Source organism: Panulirus ornatus, chromosome 65 (assembly GCF_036320965.1).
Source record: "Panulirus ornatus isolate Po-2019 chromosome 65, ASM3632096v1, whole genome shotgun sequence".
Classification (NCBI taxonomy): Eukaryota; Metazoa; Arthropoda; class Malacostraca; order Decapoda; family Palinuridae; genus Panulirus; species Panulirus ornatus.
In genome coordinates, this window is record NC_092288.1 from 11637742 (window position 1) to 11662728 (window position 24987).

The window sequence follows — 24987 nt, forward strand, 5'->3', positions numbered from 1 at the left end:
ACGTCGGTAGAACTCTTGAGCACGTCGGTAGAACTCTTTGAGCACGTCGGTAGAACTCTTGAGCACGTCGGTAGAACTCTTGAGCACGTCGGTAGAACTCTTGAGCACGTCGGTAGAACTCTTGAGCACGTCGGTAGAACTCTTGAGCACGTCGGTAGAACTCTTGAGCACGTCGGTAGAACTCTTGAGCACGTCGGTAGAACTCTTGAGCACGTCGGTAGAACTCTTGAGCACGTCGGTAGAACTCTTGAGCACGTCGGTAGAACTCTTGAGCACGTCGGTAGAACTCTTTGAGCACGTCGGTAGAACTCTTGAGCACGTCGGTAGAACTCTTGAGCACGTCGGTAGAACTCTTGAGCACGTCGGTAGAACTCTTGAGCACGTCGGTAGAACTCTTGAGCACGTCGGTAGAACTCTTGAGCACGTCGGTAGAACTCTTGAGCACGTCGGTAGAACTCTTGAGCACGTCGGTAGAACTCTTGAGCACGTCGGTAGAACTCTTGAGCACGTCGGTAGAACTCTTGAGCACGTCGGTAGAACTCTTGAGCACGTCGGTAGAACTCTTGAGCACGTCGGTAGAACTCTTGAGCACGTCGGTAGAACTCTTGAGCACGTCGGTAGAACTCTTGAGCACGTCGGTAGAACTCTTGAGCACGTCGGTAGAACTCTTGAGCACGTCGGTAGAACTCTTGAGCACGTCGGTAGAACTCTTGAGCACGTCGGTAGAACTCTTGAGCACGTCGGTAGAACTCTTGAGCACGTCGGTAGAACTCTTGAGCACGTCGGTAGAACTCTTGAGCACGTCGGTAGAACTCTTGAGCACGTCGGTAGAACTCTTGAGCACGTCGGTAGAACTCTTGAGCACGTCGGTAGAACTCTTGAGCACGTCGGTAGAACTCTTGAGCACGTCGGTAGAACTCTTGAGCACGTCGGTAGAACTCTTGAGCACGTCGGTAGAACTCTTGAGCACGTCGGTAGAACTCTTGAGCACGTCGGTAGAACTCTTGAGCACGTCGGTAGAACTCTTGAGCACGTCGGTAGAACTCTTGAGCACGTCGGTAGAACTCTTGAGCACGTCGGTAGAACTCTTGAGCACGTCGGTAGAACTCTTTGAGCACGTCGGTAGAACTCTTGAGCACGTCGGTAGAACTCTTGAGCACGTCGGTAGAACTCTTGAGCACGTCGGTAGAACTCTTGAGCACGTCGGTAGAACTCTTGAGCACGTCGGTAGAACTCTTGAGCACGTCGGTAGAACTCTTGAGCACGTCGGTAGAACTCTTGAGCACGTCGGTAGAACTCTTGAGCACGTCGGTAGAACTCTTGAGCACGTCGGTAGAACTCTTGAGCACGTCGGTAGAACTCTTGAGCACGTCGGTAGAACTCTTGAGCACGTCGGTAGAACTCTTGAGCACGTCGGTAGAACTCTTGAGCACGTCGGTAGAACTCTTGAGCACGTCGGTAGAACTCTTGAGCACGTCGGTAGAACTCTTGAGCACGTCGGTAGAACTCTTGAGCACGTCGGTAGAACTCTTGAGCACGTCGGTAGAACTCTTGAGCACGTCGGTAGAACTCTTGAGCACGTCGGTAGAACTCTTGAGCACGTCGGTAGAACTCTTGAGCACGTCGGTAGAACTCTTGAGCACGTCGGTAGAACTCTTGAGCACGTCGGTAGAACTCTTGAGCACGTCGGTAGAACTCTTGAGCACGTCGGTAGAACTCTTGAGCACGTCGGTAGAACTCTTGAGCACGTCGGTAGAACTCTTGAGCACGTCGGTAGAACTCTTGAGCACGTCGGTAGAACTCTTGAGCACGTCGGTAGAACTCTTGAGCACGTCGGTAGAACTCTTGAGCACGTCGGTAGAACTCTTGAGCACGTCGGTAGAACTCTTGAGCACGTCGGTAGAACTCTTGAGCACGTCGGTAGAACTCTTGAGCACGTCGGTAGAACTCTTGAGCACGTCGGTAGAACTCTTGAGCACGTCGGTAGAACTCTTGAGCACGTCGGTAGAACTCTTGAGCACGTCGGTAGAACTCTTGAGCACGTCGGTAGAACTCTTGAGCACGTCGGTAGAACTCTTGAGCACGTCGGTAGAACTCTTGAGCACGTCGGTAGAACTCTTGAGCACGTCGGTAGAACTCTTGAGCACGTCGGTAGAACTCTTGAGCACGTCGGTAGAACTCTTGAGCACGTCGGTAGAACTCTTGAGCACGTCGGTAGAACTCTTGAGCACGTCGGTAGAACTCTTGAGCACGTCGGTAGAACTCTTTGAGCACGTCGGTAGAACTCTTGAGCACGTCGGTAGAACTCTTGAGCACGTCGGTAGAACTCTTGAGCACGTCGGTAGAACTCTTGAGCACGTCGGTAGAACTCTTGAGCACGTCGGTAGAACTCTTGAGCACGTCGGTAGAACTCTTGAGCACGTCGGTAGAACTCTTGAGCACGTCGGTAGAACTCTTGAGCACGTCGGTAGAACTCTTGAGCACGTCGGTAGAACTCTTGAGCACGTCGGTAGAACTCTTGAGCACGTCGGTAGAACTCTTGAGCACGTCGGTAGAACTCTTTGAGCACGTCGGTAGAACTCTTGAGCACGTCGGTAGAACTCTTGAGCACGTCGGTAGAACTCTTGAGCACGTCGGTAGAACTCTTGAGCACGTCGGTAGAACTCTTGAGCACGTCGGTAGAACTCTTGAGCACGTCGGTAGAACTCTTGAGCACGTCGGTAGAACTCTTGAGCACGTCGGTAGAACTCTTGAGCACGTCGGTAGAACTCTTGAGCACGTCGGTAGAACTCTTGAGCACGTCGGTAGAACTTTTGCCTGGCTTGATGGGTAATAGAGATGAGAGGGAGGTGGGTGGGGTGACTCGGGGGCTGGGGGGGGAAAGGCGTTGCACCATGTTTCACCCGCCGCTGGGGCCGCTGCCCGGCTAGGTACAACACCTAAGTCTGGCGCGCGCATGACCTTTGACCTAGCCCTTACGGGTCAGGTCAGAGGCCAGGCGAAAGGTGCTCAAGAATCGGATCGTTGTGCTCAAGGGGCTAATTTGTGCTGAATAACATATATTTTTCTCTATCTCCGTCTTTTCTCATTTCTTTTTCTCCATACAAGTCTTCGTCAACGATCATTCGGTGGTCTTTGTAAACTGGGCAAGACCTTCCTGCCCTCCGCCAGTGGCTGGACCATAATCCCCGACGTTATACACCGAGGACCAGCTGACCTGAATAGGTAAATTGGTTTTCTAGTTAGCGAGGGGGAAGGCAGGATCAAGACTTGCTGCTTTACCACAGAACACGATAGACAAGACAAGCATAGCCCAAGCAGGCGGAATTGAGGCAAGCATCAAGCGGTAAGAAGAGCAAGCAAAGTATTCGAGTGATTCGAGGAAGAAATAGGGCAGAGAGAGAGAGAGAGAGAGAGAGAGAGAGAGAGAGAGAGAGAGAGAGAGAGAGAGAGAGAGAGAGACGAGGAGAGGTAAATGGGTAAGCCACAAACACAGTGGGAAAGCGACAGTGCTGAGTCGTGGAAGCCTCCTTGTGAATGAGTCACCGTGAGTGACCCGGCGAAGGTCACCTCCGCCAATGTCCCCCTACCCCGACGATGGTCGCCACCTCCAGGATACTGCAGATACCAGACGTCGCACGAGGCTCCTCACACTGATCCAGAGATGGTTGGCTGTATCTGTGTGTCTGTCATGTAGGCCGGCGGTGCTCTGCAGAACCTGCCACACTGGAGACTCTTAAAGTGCAGGAAACCTCGGGTTTCATGACGCCCTACACCAGGATAGGTCTTACACTCATCCTGTACTGGTGACTTGAGTGACTGCAAGAGGTGAGTGGCTGATGCCGGCTGGTGAGAGTGAATATGGCTAGTGAGAGTAAGGCTGGCTAGTGAGAGTTATTCCTGCTGGTGAGAGTGATTCCGGCTGGTGAAAGTAAGGCTGGAGAGTGAGAGTGACTCCGGCTGGTGAAAGTAAGGCTGGATAGTGAGAGTGATTCGTGCTCGTGACACTAAGGACAGCTAGTGAGAGCATCGCCTACTGGTGAGAGTGACGCTGGCTGGTGAGTGTGTCGTCATGCAGCTAGTGAGAAAAGTGAGCGGTGAGCGTGACAAGACCTTGATGAGCCTAATTCCTTAGAAGGTTTGTGAGAGTTTGACGACATCATCAAGTAAATGGTGAGCGAGTGTGACACAACACATCGTGAGTGGTGAGTGCGTGACATCACCATGCGTCTGGTGCGAGAGAGTGTGTGTGAGGGTAAGAGTGGTGGGGTGCAAGTCTTACCTCTGCTTGGTGAGGGGGGTCCGGGCACGTCAGGCTATGGTTCCCGCAACCTACACACACACACAGGCGACGAGACACATTGTCAGTTAACAGTACACATGAGGGAGACAGCCTTTAAGTACACATGCACTAACTTAAAGCAAACACTTGAGTGAAGGTAATTTCTCACTACTACAACTCATAACAAATCACTATAGTAATAATAGAGTGCAATACATGTATGTTTGTGTGTGTGTGTGTGTGTGTGTGTGTGTGTGTGTGTGTGTGTGTGTGTGTGTGTGTGTGTTTCAGTTGGGTTTCTTACAGATAAATCGTTCACCATTGATGACTCCTATATTTAAAGTCCTAATTTTCTCTCATAAAGTTTTAAATGATTTAGCTACGTACACACGAGAAAAAAAAAAGGTCTCTTGCCACTTTTTGCATGAAACGATGTGACACGACGGACGAAGCATATTGAGAAATGTCCATTGGTACTGGTCGCCCTGCTTCCATGATACTGTAATATATTGATTGCTAGTGACATTGCCTGTCATTTGCCACATTAAATGCTTTACCGATTACACATTTCGATGGAAATAACTGCAAAGTGGGGCTACCATGATCATTATAAAATTTGGCTCACATCCACGCTTACCAACCCTAACGAGCCAACACGAGTCGTATTTTGATCATTTCGAAATTCATCGCACTCATTCGGGAAGATACTTTTTTTTTTTCCTAATGTGTACATTAACTTATAGGAATTCATATATGGCGATTTACATATGTTCAATCTCGCTTCCAATCCTGTCCCATCCCTTATCATTTCAGTGGACCCCAGCCGCCTACAGGCTCTTCAGTCTACCAAACTCTTCGGTGTCACTTTGGATGATCAGAAAACCCGGAAAGGGCCACGCCAGCACCATGACCAAATCCCCCAGCTATCGTCTCCACCTTCGTTGTCGTCGACACGAAGACACTGGCACGCTTAGCTTGGAATCACGGCCGTCTCCACAACTTCCATTCTTCCCGCACTCACCTACTGCATCTTCTACCCCGCTTGGTCTACCTTCCTTCATACCCACCACACACACAAAGGGAGAAGACTACTGGAAATGGTGCATATAAAGGGCACGGAAGTTCATACTAGTTTCCTCATTACACCACCCATCAAGAGGCGCACAACACACGTACCCTCCCAACCCCTTTTTCCCCTATCATCAACTCGACCTGATACAACAGCTTGGGTAAAGACTACTGCACCATCTTGGCTACTGTCACGCCCTGCAGCCAGAGAGAGAGAGAGAGAGAGAGAGAGAGAGAGAGAAGAGAGAGAGAGAGAGAGAGAGAGAGCTCCTTCCCCATGTTGTTGTGGCTAAAAAAAGCAGCACGCCAACGCCAGTGAACATTGTAACTAACCCATAATGTTTGTGGATAGACTGAGACACCCTCTACTCTATTCATAAATCCATTGCCTTTATTGTGTGTACTTTCTATGCATATCTCTGCAGCCATTGGATGTATTTCAGCAATACAACACGCTCATTATTATCATTATTTTAATTATTATGTTATTATCATTATTATTATCATTATTATTATTATTATTATTATTATTATTATTATTATTATTATTATTATTATTATTATTATTATTATTATTATTATTATTATTATTATTATTATTATTATTATTATTATTATTATTATTATTATTATTATTATTATTATTATTATTATTATTATTATTATTATTATTATTATTATTATTATTATTATTATTATTATTATTATTATTATTATTATTATTATTATTATTATTATTATTATTATTATTATTATTATTATTATTATTATTATTATTATTATTATTATTATTATTATTATTATTATTATTATTATTATTATTATTATTATTATTATTATTATTATTATTATTATTATTATTATTATTATTATTATTATTATTATTATTATTATTATTATTATTATTATTATTATTATTATTATTATTATTATTATTATTATTATTATTATTATTATTATTATTATTATTATTATTATTATTATTATTATTATTATTATTATTATTATTATTATTATTATTATTATTATTATTATTATTATTATTATTATTATTATTATTATTATTATTATTATTATTATTATTATTATTATTATTATTATTATTATTATTATTATTATTATTATTATTATTATTATTATTATTATTATTATTATTATTATTATTATTATTATTATTATTATTATTATTATTATTATTATTATTATTATTATTATTATTATTATTATTATTATTATTATTATTATTATTATTATTATTATTATTATTATTATTATTATTATTATTATTATTATTATTATTATTATTATTATTATTATTATTATTATTATTATTATTATTATTATTATTATTATTATTATTATTATTATTATTATTATTATTATTATTATTATTATTATTATTATTATTATTATTATTATTATTATTATTATTATTATTATTATTATTATTATTATTATTATTATTATTATTATTATTATTATTATTATCATTATTATTATTATTATTATTATTATTATTATTATTATTATTATTATTATTATTATTATTATTATTATTATTATTATTATTATTATTATTATTATTATTATTATTATTATTATTATTATTATTATTATTATTATTATTATTATTATTATTATTATTATTATTATTATTATTATTATTATTATTATTATTATTATTATTATTATTATTATTATTATTATTTTTTTTTTTTTTTTTAACATCCAACAAGTTTCTTGCTTAATTTCTTGTTATATCCTTAGGTTGTTCTACCACTACATCTACGTCATCAATAAGGTTCAAAATCTTAAAGGCTATGATCCGGTTACCCCTCACTCTTTTCTCATCCATGGTGGGCAATTCTGAAGCCTCTAAGTCTTTCCACGTGACACAGGTCTCTGAATTCAAGTACCATCTTTGTTCCCCTCCTCTGGACCTTCTCTATCAATTCTTGGTGTCTCTTTAAGCACGGTGATCAAACTTGAGAAGCATATTCTCATTTTGGCTTCATGCAGGACGTGAAGAGTTTGCTTGACATTTCCTTTTCCCATAACCTTGAATGCACCTCAAATCTTTGCCAGCAGACAGTTGGTCTCCTAAACTATAGTCGTAAGGCGAGACTCGGGTTTGGGACGATGTCCATCTTCTCCCAAGACTCTCCCCCAACACAGATCACTCCGAGCTCATTTCCTGCTCGATGATTTTTCCTCATGAGGCCTTCCTCCGCTGTGTCCCATCCTCATTACGTCTTCTGAGGTTGAATGTCACCACTAAATGTATCAGACTAACTTTGGAGTCTGTCTTGGTTCCCATGTTAGATGGCGCAGTCTTCCTCGCTGTTCACTTCCCTCATGACCTTTACGTCATCTGCAAACATATTCAGGTGTGTGTGTGTGTGTGTGTGTGTGTGTGTGTGTGTGTGTGTGTGTGTGTGTGTGGAAGGGAGCCGGGACGTGATAGGATGCGTCACTGTGTGTGCTCGGGGGGTATGGAGGGGGCCGAGGTACGATTGGGGTGTGTTAGCGTTGCAGGTATGGAGGGAGATCCAACACGACGCTGGTCGTGGCACACGACAGGTGCACCTGCCGACGATGCCCTCACCGAAGCTCTACCTCCGTCCCATAAGTACGACTCCCGACGATAGGGACACAAAGCTCTCTCGCTCGTCTCCAGCTTCTGCGACGGAGGTACCGGAGCTTTCAGCCCCGCTCCTCAAATGGTGAGGAGCGTTATCTTCGTCAGGGCAATGGTGGAGGTTATCTAGGCCAATATCAAGGTTCATAAGGGCACGGCTTCTTGCCTTCATCAGGGAGATGATTGAGGCCTTCCAAGCCAACATTAAGGACCTCATGGGTCAAGGCCAGGTCCAGGTAAGTGCTGTTCCTGAACCTTGAGGAGGGCAAAGGATATCGTTCAAGGGCAACCTTAAAAGAGTAAGGTCGGCTAACGTCTTGCTCCAGGAGTGTTGGGGGAGCTGCTGCTTGTGAGTTACAAGAGCCGCTTCTGATGTGTTGTAGGATCTGCTGTTACTGGGTTGCAGGAGCGGCTGTTCGAGTTTTGTACGAGCTACTGTTGGTGTGTTGCAGCTGCTGCAGCTAATTTGTCACAAGAGCTGCTGCTGATGTGTTGCAGGATCTGCTTCTAGTGTGTTGCAGGATCTGCTTCTGGTGCGTTGCAGGAGTTGTTGCTGGGCTGTCGCAGGAGCTACTGCTGGTATGTTGCAGAGCTGCTACTGGAGTGTCGCAGGAGCAGTTGCTGATGTGTTGCAGAACCTGCTACTCGTGTGTTGCAGGAGCATCCGGTGTGCTTCAGGTACTTCTGGTGTGTTGCAGGAACAAGCAGTGTGTTGCAGGAGTTGCTGTTGGTGTGTTGCAGTAACAGTCGGTGGTGTGTTGCAGGAACTGCTGGTGTGTTGTGGACGGGAGACGGTCGTCAGGCAGCCAACATGGCGCTGCCACCAGCTCGCTATTGATTACTGCACCGCTGGCTGCTGCTGTTCCTGCTGCTGCTGCTGCTGTGTCTACTGCTGTTGTGGCTGCTGCTGCGCCTACTGATGTGGGTGCTGCTGTTGTTTCTACTGTTGTTGTAGCAGCCGACACTCCTGTTGTGGCCAATTCTTCTGTTGTGGATATTGTTGTTGTGGCTGCTGCTCCCGTTGTTTGTATCTGTTTGCAGGTGTGACTTTTGCTCCTGTGAGTCTCTGCTGCGGACACTGCTGCTGTTGCTCATGCAGTGCTATTTTGGGAGGGCATAACAGTGATTTACGGCCAGTGTCTTGAAAAAATGTAAAAGAGGGAGATTTTTTTCCGTTACACAAGAGAAAATCACGTTACACAGGGGAACAGCACATTACTCAAGGAAACAACACGTTACACAAACGAAAAGCACGTTACACAGGGGAACAGCACGTTACACAAGAGAACAGCAAGTTACGTAAGTGAACCGTATGTTACACAAGAGAAGAACACGTTACACGAGAACATCACGTTACACATGAGAACAGCTCTTGTTACACAAGAGAACAGCTCCGTCATACAAGAACTATTGTTTTCCTAAGGTTATAAGCCTCAGTTGATATCAGTTATTCTACTTAGGATTTACGAACAATTTGACATCACAAGTTATCAAACCTTGCCACCACAAGTTATCAAGGCTTGCCACCACAAGTTATCAAGGCTTGCCACCATAAGTTATCAAGGCTTGCCACCACAAGTTATCAAGGCTTGCCACCATAAGTTATCAAGCCTTACCACAAGTTATCAAGCCTTGCCACAATTCATCTAGGCTTGCCACAAGTTATGATGGCCTGCCACAATTTATCAAGACTTGCCTCAAGTTATCAAGACCTGCCACAATTTATCAAGGCTTATCTATGATTTTGCTCTGATTTGAAAGAGCTCTGCGGGGGAAAAAATGAACGTCAAATCTTTATAGATTTTCCTCATCTGAAAAAAGATGGGTAAGTTTGTTCGAATCATATTAAAGTTTTCCCTTACACTGTAGAGAGTGATACATCATGAACCCACCACGGGACTGATGATCAGCTGACTGAAGTAAACAAATGAGGTGCCACTTAGCTCCATTCATTTGCACTACGGATTTTCCTCTTGTCATCGAACTCGACCGAAATAATGTCAACTTTTTAGTTATGCTGGATTTAATAAAAGAAAAATGATACTACTTGATATATTCAAAGTATGACACACGAACGGATGGACAAAGCATATGCCTCCATCACATGCGCTTTGCGGACTTCTACGCGTCAGCTGATGGATTGTTGACGAAGAGAATAGAGGAGACAATACGTGGGATATTTTTCTTTTGTACCCCTGTGATTCCAGAGTGGCTGGTATCCCGTTATGGTGATAGGAACATATACATATGAAAGAGTTTTTAGGTGTTTGGCCGGATTCGCCGTCTCCCTCAGGAACGCTTTTAACGATCGGCAATTCAGTGCCAGTACGGCATTTGTTTCTAGATATATATGACCAGTCCAACAACCTTGTCATTTATACTTTTACATTATTCTGACATATAATACTCTGCAGCTGTATTACCTCACGGACTAAGACGTTCTATACACAGACTTATAAAGAACATTAAGATAAAGCAGTGGTTCAATTCGCTGTTTGCCTTAGTTCTCTTCTAGTGTGGATGAGCTGTGCCTGACACTGCAGAACACCGTCTGTTGTCGAACCAAGTCGGGAGGGAATGGCGAGGAGTCACTACTGCCCGTTTAATAACAGGTGAACAGAAGGACCATCAAGGGGGTTAGGGGCTGAGGCCCTTCTTTTACTGTTGTGCACCCAAAACAGGCATGACTGACGCATGGAAGAGGAGTGGCCATTGTGCTGTGGGGGAACACATGAACACACGCGACCCCCGCACACCACAGAGGGCCACAATAAGAGCCCAAGGTCCAGGACTCGGCCGTCATGCATCCCTTGCTACTAAAGGCACGGCTGGTGATTGCCTCTCCTAAGGAGGCTGTCCAGCTTACAACTGAGCCAAATTCGTCGTCACCCTCGACATTGACAGACTGTCTTTTTCCTACTCTAAAAGAAAAAATATAGTTGTGTGTGTGTGTGTATCATTATGGACCAGATAAACATTTATGGATATTCTCTAAAAGTTCAAGTTCTTATTTCATAATTACGTCAACGTGTTTGACCTAAAACGAATAATGATACAATCTGTGAAAATTTTGGAATAGCTTATCGTGGAACCGAATGTTTTGTCATAGGAGCAAGAAGCCATATTTCTCAAGTGATTACGACGAACTTATGTTGTACTTGTAACAAAAAAACTACTGTTACTATCGGCTCCGTTGAGAATTAGTAGTCTGTGATGTTCGCGTGACTCTGTCGCCAAGTTACGGAGAGAACAATGAAAATTTTACAACGGACCCTTGCCGAAGCCAGACAATTACCTCCTTCGAACATCAGTTAGATACGAGTCAAGTGTTGTAGTAATCATTTCGCTGAGGCTATGATTATAGGTTTACCAGGTCGAATACAGCAAATTATTCAACTCTATCAGGGAACTTCATGTTGTATTTTGTAAAGCTCTCTTTTATTGCATTTCTAAAAGACAGTTTATAAAGACATTTATCATCATTGATATAGATTCCTTGAGGATATTATAAAAGAAAAAGGCATCAAGACACTGGACCAACTTCAGTTCACAAGGTCAGAGCTGAGGTCACCAGCTTCAGTTCGCAAGGTCATACAGCTTAGGTCACCAACTTCAGTCCATGAGGTCAAAGAGCTGAGGTCATCAGCTTCAGTTCGCAAGGTCATACAGCTTAGGTCACCAACTTCAGTCTATGAGGTCACCATCTTCGGTCCTCGAGGTCAAACAACATAAGTCACAAATCTCACTTCACGAGGTAATATGACCAAGGTCACCAACTTCAGTACATAAGGTCATATGGCTTGGGTCACGAAGCTCAGTCCACGAGGTCATACAGCTTCGGTCACCAAATTCAGTCCACGAAGTCACAGAGGCCGAGGCACTTACGTCAGTCTACGAGGTCACACAGCTTCGGTCACCAAAACTAGCCCACAGGATCACATTAATAAAAGCTGATTGGGTGACCCTTCTGAGGTCGAAAGGTCAAAACCCAGTGTTTTTTTTTCTGGTTGGTTATGCGTCTGCGTAAGGACACACATACAGCCAAGGTCATCAAACTTGGTGCACAAGGTCACTTTGACCTAGCCTGAGTCACGTTCTACTTCTTAGGTCAAAAACTGGAAGGTCAAGATGGTCAATCGTCTTAAATCTGTTTGAACAACAGCTTAATAAAGACTAAAGCTTAGGTCATTGACCTTAATATTCCTCGCTAATTTTGATGAGAAGCTGTCAAGTTTTATCTTGACAAGAAGCTATCAAGTTTTATCTTGACAAGAAGCTGTCAAGTTTTATCTTGACAAGAAGCTGTCAAGTTTTATCTTGACAAGAAGCTATCAAGTTTTATCTTGACAAGAAGCTGTCAAGTTTTACCTTGACAAGAAGCTGCCAAGTTTTACCTTGACAAGAAGCTGCCAAGCCAATGTTGGCATAAAGCTGTCACGTAGATCCTGACACGAATTCGTCCAGCTAAACTTGACACAAAGCTGCCAAACTAAACTCAAGAAGCTGTCAATACTGACACGAGCCTGTGATGCCACACTTCATCAATCAAAAAAAGCAGAAAGTAAAAAAAAATATCTTTGTTGTTTATCCTTTTGTTTGCCCAAACAGTCTTCTCTCCCCCTCCCTTCCCCCCCCCCCAAAAAAAAGAAATAGACAAAACCTTGTGTTGGGGGGGAGGGGCTGCGCAGGGGGGTGGGGGTGGGGGTGTAGGGGTGTGCAGGTGGGGGGGAGGGGGTGTAGGGGGCGCTTATTCATGAAACATGACGTGCCAGCTCCTTCTGACACCCCGGCCAGGTTGTACATCTGGAGAAAGGGGGATGTGGTGTGGTGTGGTGTGGGGTTGTGTGGTGTGGGGTAGGTTAGGGGGTAGGGTAGGGGGTAGGGTAGGGTTCGGGGTCAAAGGTCACGGTTCAAGGATCAACCTGTTCCCCCTATCTGTACGTACAGCTTAGGTGGGGAGGGAGGGGTCGAGAGAGAGAGAGAGAGAGAGAGAGAGAGAGAGAGAGAGAGAGAGAGAGAGAGCATGACCTCTGACCTGTTACAACCAAATTCATTGTTAATGAGCAGCCGAGTGCCGGGCGATTAGCCCAGACTTTATCACGAGCGCCAGTAAATGGTCATTGAAATACGCAGTCCCCGCCTCGCTGGCCGAATTAATAGTTAGGAGTTAATGGTTGTGCCCGTAAAGTTGGAAGTTAATGGTTGTCTTTCATAACGTTGTTGCATTTAATGGTTGTGTTGTGACGCGCGCCTTGAATGGTTGTGTTGTAACGGTGAATTAAGAGTAGTTATTGGTTGTATCGTAACACTCGGAATAATGGTTCTGTGTCAGTGTTATAGTTATGGGTTGTGTCGTAACGTAAAGGTTCTAATATGTTGAAGTTATGGGATGTGTCGTAACGTTAATGGTTTTTTAATAGTTACGTTAGTGTCAACGATTGTGTCGCACAAGGGTTAATGACTGTGTCATAACAGCTATTGATTCGTGTCGTAACAGAACTAATCATTGTGTCTTAACAGAGGTAACGGTTGTGTGGTAACAGTGATGATGGTTGTGTCGTAACAATGATGATGGATGTGTCATCCTTGTTGTTATTGTCACTTCTCTTAGGTAAGGTCAGAGTTCACGCCATCGTCGTCAAAGGTCGTACCGTCGTGTTCACGGTTCAAGCGGTCATATTCAAGGGTCGCACGGTCATGCCCAGTGGTCTTGTCTTCGTGCTTGGGGGGTCGTAACGTCGCCCTCGAGGGTCGGTCGTACCGTCGTGGTGCTCAAGGTCTTAAGCTTAAGGGACATGTGGATCGGACCGCCTATTCTTGCTTGAGCAGCAAGCATTACCTTGCATAGGTTACCAGTAGTACATTGCGTGTGTGTGTGTGTGTGTGTGTGTGTGTGTGTGTGTGTGTGTGAGGTATTCCCTAAGTGGCCTCCCCTCCCTTACCTACATTCTGTCTTACACTTCTAGTCTATGAGGGGGGTCTGTTCCTCATATCAGGTCTACTGTGAGGGGTCTGTGCCTCACGTCAGGTCTACAGTGAGGGGTCTGTGCTTCACGTCAGGTCTACTGTGAGGGTCTGTGCCTCACGTCAGGTCTACTGTGAGGGTCTGTGCCTCACGTCAGGTCTATTGTGAGGGTCTGTGCCTCACGTTAAGTCTATTACTGACGGAAGCAGAGACCACAGGTCCGTAAGAGGCTTTCCCAACATTGATCAATATTCGTGATGAATCGACTGATATATGAGAAGTGCGAGTTATGAGGCAGATATATATATATAAAAAAACCCTAATGATTTATATCCATCGAGCTGTAATCTCATGTGGAGGGCCGGACGGAGAGGGGTGGGTTGGTGGTGGTGGTGGGAGAGGGGTGGGTCTTTGGTGGTGGTGGGTTAGGGGTGGGTTGGCTGGCTGGCTGGCTGGGGGATAATTACCAGAACAGATCGACGCTAAGGAGTTCGTAAACACGTTAATTACTTCCCCTTACGAGTTTCTCTGTAAGATTTCCTGGTAACCCGATCTGCCACAGTGGTAGATATATTGATGAACCCCCTCTGCTACAGTGGTAGATATATTGGTGACCCCCCTCTGCCACAGTGGTAGATATATTGGTGACCTCCTCTGCCACAGTGGTAGATATATTGATGAACCCCCTTTGCCACAGTGGTAGATATATTGATGAACCCCCTCTGCCACAGAGGTAGATATATTGGTAACCCTCCTCTGCCACAGTGGTAGATATATTGATGAACCCCCTCTGCCACAGTGGTAGATATATTGATGAACCCCCTCTGCCACAGTGGTAGATATATTGGTAACCCTCCTCTGCCACAGTGGTAGATATATTGATGAACCCCCTCTGCCACAGAGGTAGATATATTGATGAACCCCCTCTGCCACAGTGGTAGATATACTGGTAACCCCTTCTGCCACAGTGGATATATTGGTAACACTCCTCTGCCACAGTGAGTAGATATATTGCTAATCCTCCTCTGCCACAGTAGTGGATATATTGCTAACCCTCCTCTGCCACAGTGATTGACATATTGCTAACCCTCCTCTGCCACAGTGGTAGATATATTGGTAACCCTCCCCTGCCACAGTGATTGACATATTGCTAACCCTCCTCTGCCACAGTGAGTGATATATTGCTAACCCTTTCTACCATAGTGGCAGAAACATTGGTACTTCCTTCGACTACCGTAGAAAAAATATTGACATCTCCTTCTACCACAGTGGTAGAAAAAGTGGTAGAAAAAATAGCATCCAGTCCTCCAGGACTGTAGTACGTGACCAAGTATAAGGTATTAGTAAAATCTAGCCTCCTAAACTAGTGTTATCAGACCATGTAAGGCTGTAGTTCGTGCCATGGCCCCTCGAGCTTAACGATCAAGTCGACAGCTAATAGATCTAACAGGGTACATACAGTGTTAACCGACAGGGGAAAAAAGGGGTCACCGGACAATACAACAGTCGGGTGATGATAGCCTTTGACGGCCGTCTGGTAAACCTTCGACCAGACTGGGTCTCTCGTGTTAAAGGGGAGGTCCTGTTGTATACATATTTTGCCCTTCGTGTGGAAATAATAATAATAATAATAATAATAATAATAATAATAATAATAATAGTGATAATGATAATAATAATAATGATAATAATAATAATAATGATAATAATAACAATAATAATAACAAAAATAAAATATTAATAATAATAATAATGATAATAATAAAAATAATAGAAATAATAACAATAATGATAATAATAATGATGATAATAATAATCATAATAATGATAATAAGAATGTAACTGAGTACTGCAACAGAAGAGCAAGGGGGTACTAATATGTCCTTGCCGTCAGCGTGGGGGTCATGACGCCACTTTCAGCAGTAGGTCAGGCTACCTCCTCCTTCAGGAGAAGGTCAGGCCGCCCTTATCAGCAAGAGGTTAGGCAGCCCTTATCAGCAAGAGGTTAGGTCACCTCGGTCAGCAGCAGGTTAGAGCGCCTTCGTCAGCAGTGTGTCAAGACACTTCCGTCGAGCAGGAAGTCAGAACGTCTTCGTCAGCAACATAGCAAGCCATCGCCGTCACCTGCTGACGGCATCGTGGGGTCGGACCCATATGTAAACAACTCACAGCATGAGACACCAACTGTGTGTGTGTGTGTGTGTGTGTGTGTGTGTATAAACAGGTCACTCAGGTAAATGAGAGCAAAACGAGACGTGTGTAAATGTGAGTCGTCGATCTCTGGTGTATCAGTGAGAGGCCTTTGTGTGATGGTCATCATCAGTAATGTTGCCCTACTGTGAAGCCGACGTGGTGTCATCCTGGGCTACACACATTTCCCGACATTCCCGTCCTGGGTGACACAATGGAAGGACAGGTCGTCATTGTATACTGAGGGAGGGAATCTCTTTCAATAGAGATCTAAACACCTGAACCACACATGCTAACTCTACTACAGCGAGCACTCTCAACAATTCTAACAAAATGTTGTACAATATTTCGACGTTCTGCGTCAAGTGGAGAGAGAGAGAGAGAGAGAGAGAGAGAGAGAGAGAGAGAGAGAGAGAGAGAGAGAGAGAGAGAGAGAGAGAGAGAGAGGTTGACAAAATTGCAGGAGCGATATCAAAACGTCAAAAAACCTTATCAATGTTATGGCAAATAACTTCTCTATATTCTCGTCACTTACGAAACATTTACGATATCTGAAAAAAAAAGAAAAAAAAATTCTTTCCTTCCACTATATACGACTCGAGAGGTGACATTTCATGATCAAATTCTATTCACTTCAGTCATAAATAAAAACTACGTCAGATTTCACTACTAATATTGTAGAGATGAAGCACAGACAACAATAATTACTGGTACAGACATGTTCAACATCGTCTGCAGCTGATTCACTGATAATGGCAAAGGGTCAACATTGTTGTGTTGCATTTACTGCAGGATCACGGCTTTTGTTACGTCTGGTGTTGAGGCGATGCAACCATACTAATTGTGCCACTATAGTGGTGTATGGTGCAGGGACGAAGGCAATGCACCACACATTGTAGGTGTGGTGAGCAGCACCGCCGTGCGTGGGGAAGACAGGAAGGAATTTCAGGTCCTGTTGAAGGTGTGGATATTCCTTTCCCCAACGCTCCTGAAGTGGGAGGTGGTGACTGTGTGGGGAAGAGGGAGGTGGTATGAGGTGTGGAGGAGATAGAAGCTGGTGTGGCTGGTGGCCGGCCAGGGCTCGGGGCACGTGTTGCAAAGTACAGAGGCTGTGGGCGGCCTCCACCCGACTTGCCCCTCAGTCATATTGATTCCCGTAGCAGGAAGGTTGAGGGCGGAAGGTGGGTGGGTGGGTGGGTTGGGGGAAGGGTAGGTGGGATGTGGGTGGGTAGGTGGGGTTGTTAATGGGTGGTGGGCGGAAGTGGGTGCCTTTCCGGGGAGGTAAGGAAGGGGAGGCGTGAGGATGAGGCGAGGAGAGGACATGACAGATGTGATGGGAGGCGATTTTGTCAGCCAACATTTAGCTTCTCTTCCACCACCCCTGCCACCACATGCACCACCCTGCCACGCAGCACCACCCCTGCCACCGGCAGCACCACCTCTGCCACCGTCAGCACCACCCCTGCCACCACCACCATTCCTACCAGCTAGCCACACCCGACCAGCCACGATGGTGAGTCACAAGCCAGGACTGCTGGCTAATCATATACAATGCACTAACCCACCTCCTCCTGCGTCGTCATGCAACCCCTACACTCACCGCTTTCGCACACAACTACACCCACGGCTTCTACACACCACTACACTCACGGCTTCCGTACACCTCTACACTCACGGCTTCCGTACACCACTACACTCACGACTTCCGTACACCAATGCAATGATGACTCTTTTACACCAGTACAATCAAGACCCCTTTGTACACCAGTATAGTCACAGCTTGAGTATACCTTTACACTCACACTCCAGTACAGAGACATAGTCAACACTCACTCAAGACTGCACAAACTGTCTCACTTCTGCTCACGTCTCTCGCGCTCCCAGTAACAGAGGCGTTCCAGTGTTGCCAGCCTCCAGGCGACACAGGCACCCCCGTCTACTCCGCCACTGGACAAACCAAAATAACTTTCAGTGGGAATACGTTTGACAGTACGCAAATGAGACAGTAAGGCCTCGCAACTTTTAGATTTCATTTGATTTTGATTTCACAACACTTGCTGGACAGCTCTCTGGCAAGTCTCTTGGCTCTTCTCTACAAAACTAATTCAGAATTTGATGTAAATCTATTCATTCAACGTAGCGGATGATGTTGGAACAATACTTGCCTCTCCTTACAGTAATAATACACTACTTACAGTGAAACTCAGTCACTGATATACCAGCCGCCTGGTCCCGTAGCCATCAGTTTTTAACTCGTCGCTCAGTTCCTGCTGAAGATGTACATTGGATTGGACAGTAATCAGTGATCTCATCGTACCCTTCGATCTTTCATTAAGAGTACACACCCGACTGAGTCCTGTCGCACAGGAAAACATACTGAGCTTTACGTACTCCTCATAAAAATAAATTCATGCATTTTGCTGCTTCAAATTGAATTTCACGATTGAGATAATTTTTCGAATGACTTTTTTTTCCTTCATTTTCTTTTTACAAGTTACATAATAAGTTGGTTTCCCTCTCTCAGTGTGGCCGGTGAGGCAGGTAGCTGGGTTATGAAGTTCCCTTGATGTTCATGTCTTCCTCAGTGAGTCGTCCGGAGGAAGGGAGAGTCATGGTCTTTGTTTGGGTTCGTCTGGAAGAGCCTGTGTCGGGCCAGTGGAAGGCTGTGCTTGTGGGTGAGACTAAAGGGAATGTCCTCATACACCTGCGATACAAGGGGTACTGAGGAGGAGAAGGAAGAAGAGCAGGAGGAAGAAGAAGAGGAAGACAAGATGCATGGAGGAGAGTAGGAGCAACGAGAGTAGAGAGGTAGGGAGTGGCCATGAGTCTGTTGTATGCCCCTGGGGACAAGCCCCGGCAGGTCCCTTTCATCCAAGCATATGCCACACTTTGTCTTTGGAAAAAATGTTTTCACATCCATTTTCGTTATGCCTTTGAGGGAGACGCACAAGCCTTGGGACAACACTAGATGTGTTTACGGTGTAGCTCAGCGTCTGATGAGAGAGACGCGCTCTGTTTGCTTAACGAAGTCTCGTGTGAGAGTCGACCTGGGATGACAAGCAAACAATTATTGTAACGAAGACGGTTGTCCCAGGGTGGGCAAACAGGCGTCAACACCACCTGGTATATGGCATATGTGGGCAAGAGGACACCACGCCAGAAGGTCAAGGTGGGGGGTAAGCTGCAGTCCCTGACAGGTGGTCTGTGGCCGAGGAAGATGACGTAGGAGTCCACCCACCAAGGACGCCCACCTCACCCGGTCTGCAGCCGGTGAGGAAGGCTCTCCAGGAAGTGGTGAAAGCGTGCGTTTATAGTCTAGACGACATCGGAACGCAAACACAGTCACAAAGTTATGCAGGGACGACGACCCACGACGTCAAGGCTCTTGCATGTCCACTGCGTATGTTAGAACCATCGAGTGAGGGCCGGCGCCTGCCGTAGACTTTGCTACCACCTAACTAGTCACGTGGCGAGGTCAACGATCCTCCCATCCCCCGCATATTCCAGAAGGAGCTCAGCAATATTCTTGAAATTGAGGGAAAGGGCAGGTTCTGGGGAGGGAGGCCATGTCCCCTGACATGACCTGCCTCGACTGATGTCAACTACACCCCGAGTGTTACCTTAAGATCGAGTGCAGCTGATGAACGTCAGGAGGAGGAGGAGGAGGAGGAGGAGGAGGAGGAGAAGGACGGCCCTCGCAAAGGAGACCAGAGTAGCTGGATCATCTCGCGCAGGCAGGTGAATAAAGGACATTCACGCGTCGCTTCTGCTGAGGTCATAACCCCGAATAACCCCAGCAGCGAGGCCACCACACCCAGTACTTGCGCCTGAACTGAGTCGAGGTTGTGTATATTTTCCTTTTCCTCTATTACGCTTGTGTTCAGGCGTGAGAGCGAGGAGGCACAGCGGAAGGACAGCGAGCCAAAGACGGGAGACCGACAGGCACGACAACACGCTGACGTGGTTATTTCCCGTCACTAAAAGGTATGTCCTTTCCCCTCCCTCCGTCCATCCCTCCCTCCCTCCAGGTAACAGCGACACCAGGGAACACCTGTCATCAAGTCCTGGAGGTCAGAGGTCACCGTGGGGGGTGAGAGGGTGATGGAAAATCCGATGCTCCTCGGGTCATGGGGAGGATCCTCCACACCCAGGTTCATGGCTGATCCATGGCCCACAAGAGATGTTCATTAGCCTACTGAAACGCGTCTCATCGCTCGGTACGACACGCAAGACAGACGAACGGACCATCCACGATCACGAACGTTCGTGCCTGAAGGCGAACGAACCTAGTGAGACCTGCACCCCCTCACGAACGGCTCGTGGGGGACGTACACGAATGGCTCCATTATAACTTTTCTCGTTCGTGCCCGGACGGATGACGGATCTCGGGAGTTTGTCACTGCACCGTAAAAGGCTTGTGGCGTTATTCTTGTGACGTAACCTGTAATGTAACATCTCTGATATTAACACTTAGTCTACAGCATGTAACGCAATTCCTATGGTGTAATACTGGTCATCAAGGCCAAGACTTATACATAACACAAAGGTTAATAAGAGAGAAATAGAGCGGGAGGTGGACAGATAATCAGCGAAGCGTTTAGCTGAGGCTTTGGAAAACTTGCCTCTCAAAAGGGGATCAGGGCGAAGGTGTCAGGAAAGATAAGAGGAGGGAAGAGTTCCAAAGCTCAGCGATGTAGGGAAAGAAACAAATGTAATGGCTCATCCTTAAGTTACCATCGTTCCAATAGTCATCATGTGACGGAAGCGACTTGCCAAACATTGCCTGGTTCAGTTAATACCAAGGGCACACACACACACACACACACACACTGGTCAGTCCTCTGGTGCAAAAACCGTAGTAATATCTGCAAAAGAGAGGAAGACACACAACTCGATGTAACATTTGCTTGGTAACAGTTTCGACCTCAATACATGTGACGTCTCATGTTGACATACTCTGTGACGGTTCTAACGTAACGCTCGTAACAACAGGTTGGAGAGGAGAGGGCCATTGGAAAATCGATAAGCAACGAGACATCAAACCAACAATGCACATATTCAAAGCTGCTTGGAAAACAATCATAGTCATGAGATCAATGAGGAAATCTTTCAGTCATGGACTCTGGCGCCAGCTAACTAGCACCATGACGAGGTCAACGACGCTTCCCATTTTCTGCAGCAGTTCGGGGGGGAAAAAAGAAAAATTCTTGAAACTGAGGTAAAGTGCACGATCGGGAGGCCGTGTCCCGTGACATGACCCAACCCGTACGTGACCTTAATCACCCACGACCTGCGTCTCCTGATGTGACACGTGTCAACTACGATGACCTCGAGTGCTGCCTTCTTCATCTGTCCACATCCTAGGTACTGTGTACGAACCCGCGGCCAGTGGACTACACTGATGACGTGGTTTATCTGGACAAGATGTTCAACGTTAGAGTCATCAAGCCTGTTGGGCTACGAGAATCTACATGGATAGGTTAAAGATCTCGAACCTACAATGACAGGTTAAAGATCTCGAACCTACAATGACAGGTTAAAGATCTCGAACCTACAAGTACAGGTTAAAGATCTCGAACCTACAAGTACAGGTTAAAGATCTCGACCCTACAATGACAGGTTAAAGATCTCGAACCTACAATGACAGGTTAAAGATCTCGAACCTACAATGACAGGTTAAAGATCTCGAACCTACAATGACAGGTTAAAGATCTCGAACCTACAATGACAGGTTAAAGATCTCGAACCTACAATGACAGGTTAAAGATCTCGAACCTACAATGACAGGTTAAAGATCTCGAACCTACAATGACAGGTTAAAGATCTCGAACCTACAATGACAGGTTAAAGATCTCGAACCTACAATGACAGGTTAAAGATCTCGAACCTACAATGACAGGTTAAAGATCTCGAACCTACAATATCTGGAGACGAGAAGGATAAGGCGGGATCTAAGAGAGAGATATACAACATTTTGAGATTGAGAGAAATACTGATAACACAGTCTTCTTCAAGCCGACAGAATCACAGCCTCCAACAAGGAGTACAGTGGTATGAAATGAAAGCAGTCTCTAAAATGGAATACAACGGAATGAAACGATGGAAGATTCAGGGAACAGATGGGACGAAATTTCTTTCGCATGAGGGTTGTATGTGGATAGAAAAGTCTCACACAACACATAATACTACCACAAACGAATCCCTAAGTGTAAAATACACCCACCACACACACACACACACACACACGTTCCCCCAATGAGGAGAGCTCCTTTTCGCTCACTATAAGCATTACCGATCACCCTAGAAACTCTCGATTCTCAGAGTAGATGACTTATGGGTTAGGAAAAATAATCAGGTGGCTGAGATCTGACACACTTGAATGACATGAGAAGTGCAAGATGTGTCTTTGTTTGGTCTTCGCTCATACAGAAACACGCCTGGATTAGGCTGTGGTGCGTGTGTGTGTGTATATGTATACACACAGAGTAAATAAATAGTATGTATATATATATATATATATATATATATATATATATATATATATATATATATATATATATATATATATATATAATCAACAGACGGGGTAACACGAGTGGAAAACTTCCTCTGCGTAACGTTCTAACTGTAATCACACACAGGTGAGAACCCACGAACTGCCTCCCAGTGTTGTACAGATACGTAATCTCTCTCTCTCTCTCTCTCTCTCTCTCTCTCTCTCTCTCTCTCTCTCTCTCTCTCTCAGGTCTTCGGCACCCCATGTTAATAATAAGTCTGGGGGCGTTTTATCATTCCCCAGGGACAACTCCACCACCACCACCACCACCTGTGTGTGGCCAGCCAGGTCCCCAGCAGGCACGATCCATCTGCCTGATTTACAGCTGCCCCTTCCTACCATACACATGGGAGGGGTAGCACTTGCCCCTCCCACCATATACATGGGAAGGGGTACCAGCTGCCCACCCACAATAAATTCGGGAATGTGTACTACCTTCCCTCCCACCTCATACTGAGATACAGCTGACAGGGATATCGATTACGAGACGAGGAAAGTGAGGCGATGAGTCTCGGAGAAGGTGACCCCCAACCCGCCAGCCTTGCTGGCTCCTTGTAGTCGTCTACCTCACCTTAAGAGTACACCGCTAGAGGGAAGAAGAAGAAGAAGAAGAAGAAGAAGAAGAGGAGGAGGAGGAGGAGAAGGAGGGGAAAGGGATACGATGACAAAGAACTGAGCGTAACACAAGGCTGCCCGATATATCCTCCTCGGCCGGGGCCCGAGCCAGCAGCGCCGTATCAGTGAGGGAGGGAGTGAGGGAGGGAGACATATGCCTCAGCCAAAACAGAGCGGGGGGTACTAAATCAATGGCGGGAGGGAGTGAGGAAGGAAGAGGCGCGCGTGTGAATGTTTGATACCAGGTCTGTGTTCTGGGGCGGGCCCCCTGGCGGGCGGCAGACTTCGCCAGGGCGGCCGCAACCAACTCTCTGCCGACCTACATATATATACTACTCAACTCCACACAACAACAACAACAACGATAGAATTAAAAAAAAAAAAAGGTATAAATGTTTAAGTCAAACACATATAAGGGTATTAGTTTGCCTCGACAGTTGCGAGATTATTCGATAACCTTAAAACAATGGCTAGCTGGTAACTCGCTCGAAGGGTTTGTGCAATATTTGTCTTTTCAGCGCCATCTATCGGCTGGATTATCGGGTAGTCTGATATTTTTATTTTCCCCCGATACGGTGATGGAAGCCACTGAAATTTACTTCTCGAATTCTATATTCTGTTGGCTCACAGTAAATAAAGCGCTTATGAAATTGAAATGCATGTCATTAGTTTTGCTGACTTAAGTCTTATTCCAATGTAAAACAATGCCCAGTTATTGATTAATAAACCCTTAAATTCGCTCGTGTCTTGTGTCATAACGATCAGTATATCTATATTCGGTCAATATTCGTCGTAATCTTGAGTGGGCTTTGATTACATTCTTTTTCAAGTGAACTCGAACTTTATAATTACGCAAAATGAGCTCTAAACACGTCAATTAACGAAGTAATAGCAGCTACATGTTTCTGTGATACACTACGCACGCTGGGGGGCGCCTGTATTTTTTTTTCTTTGGGCATTAAACCTCACTCGAAGATTTGCAATATGGTGATGAGGGCCAAGAAGATCCACTCCTACGTTGAATAATCCGAATGCTTCTTACGATCGTGAACTGTTCAGTCAAGAGGTGCCGAGTGCTTTGAGCTAGCACAAGGCCGGGCGGGTGCTTTGAGCAAACCCAAGTCAACACCGCTGCTGGAGGGCGACAGTATAAACACAATAGCAGTCGACATGAATTCTTTCCGCCGACGGAGACGCCATCTACCGCCGAGATACCAATACGAGTTGCCAGTTTCCTCATTTCTTTTCTATGTAACATACATAAAGCCACGTTTCTTGAAGTTCTGAGGTTGTTCTTCTATGTCTAACTATAACTAAATAAAACATTTTAAGTACCTTAAATACGATGATAGCGCATCAGACGTTCGTAAAGCAAAAAGCCTTCAAATTAATTTGAGAATATTACGTTGAAATATATAAAGACCTGAAACTAAGCTATTTGGATCACTGTTTTCGACTACCAGTCAAATTTACTGTAAACTCTGGGACTAATTACGCTTCGCGAGTTATCAAGGTAGCGTGAGTGATGGTGGTGACGTGGGCCTGGTGGTTGTGGTGGGGAATGTTACGTTGGACTTGCAATGGTGGTGACGTGGGTATGGTAGTGGTGGTAGTGGTGGTAGTAGTAATATTAGTAGTGTCAGTGGTGGTGGTTGTAGCAGAAGTAGTAGTAG

At 45.1% G+C, this 24987-nt stretch overlaps 1 protein-coding gene across 3 annotated transcripts in view; it reads right to left on the reverse strand.

Annotated features, from left to right (window-relative positions):
* The window catches only part of LOC139746521 (uncharacterized), a 90627-nt gene that overhangs the window by 38400 nt on the left and 27240 nt on the right, over positions 1 to 24987 (reverse strand). Inside the window, exon 2 of one of the 3 annotated variants that reach the window (XM_071657843.1) lies at positions 4283 to 4332. The exons of the other annotated variants lie outside the window; for them this stretch is intronic. The gene's annotated coding sequence lies outside the window, so the exon portion shown is untranslated. The remainder of the gene's footprint in view (positions 1 to 4282; positions 4333 to 24987) is intronic. 3 annotated transcript variants of the gene reach the window in all.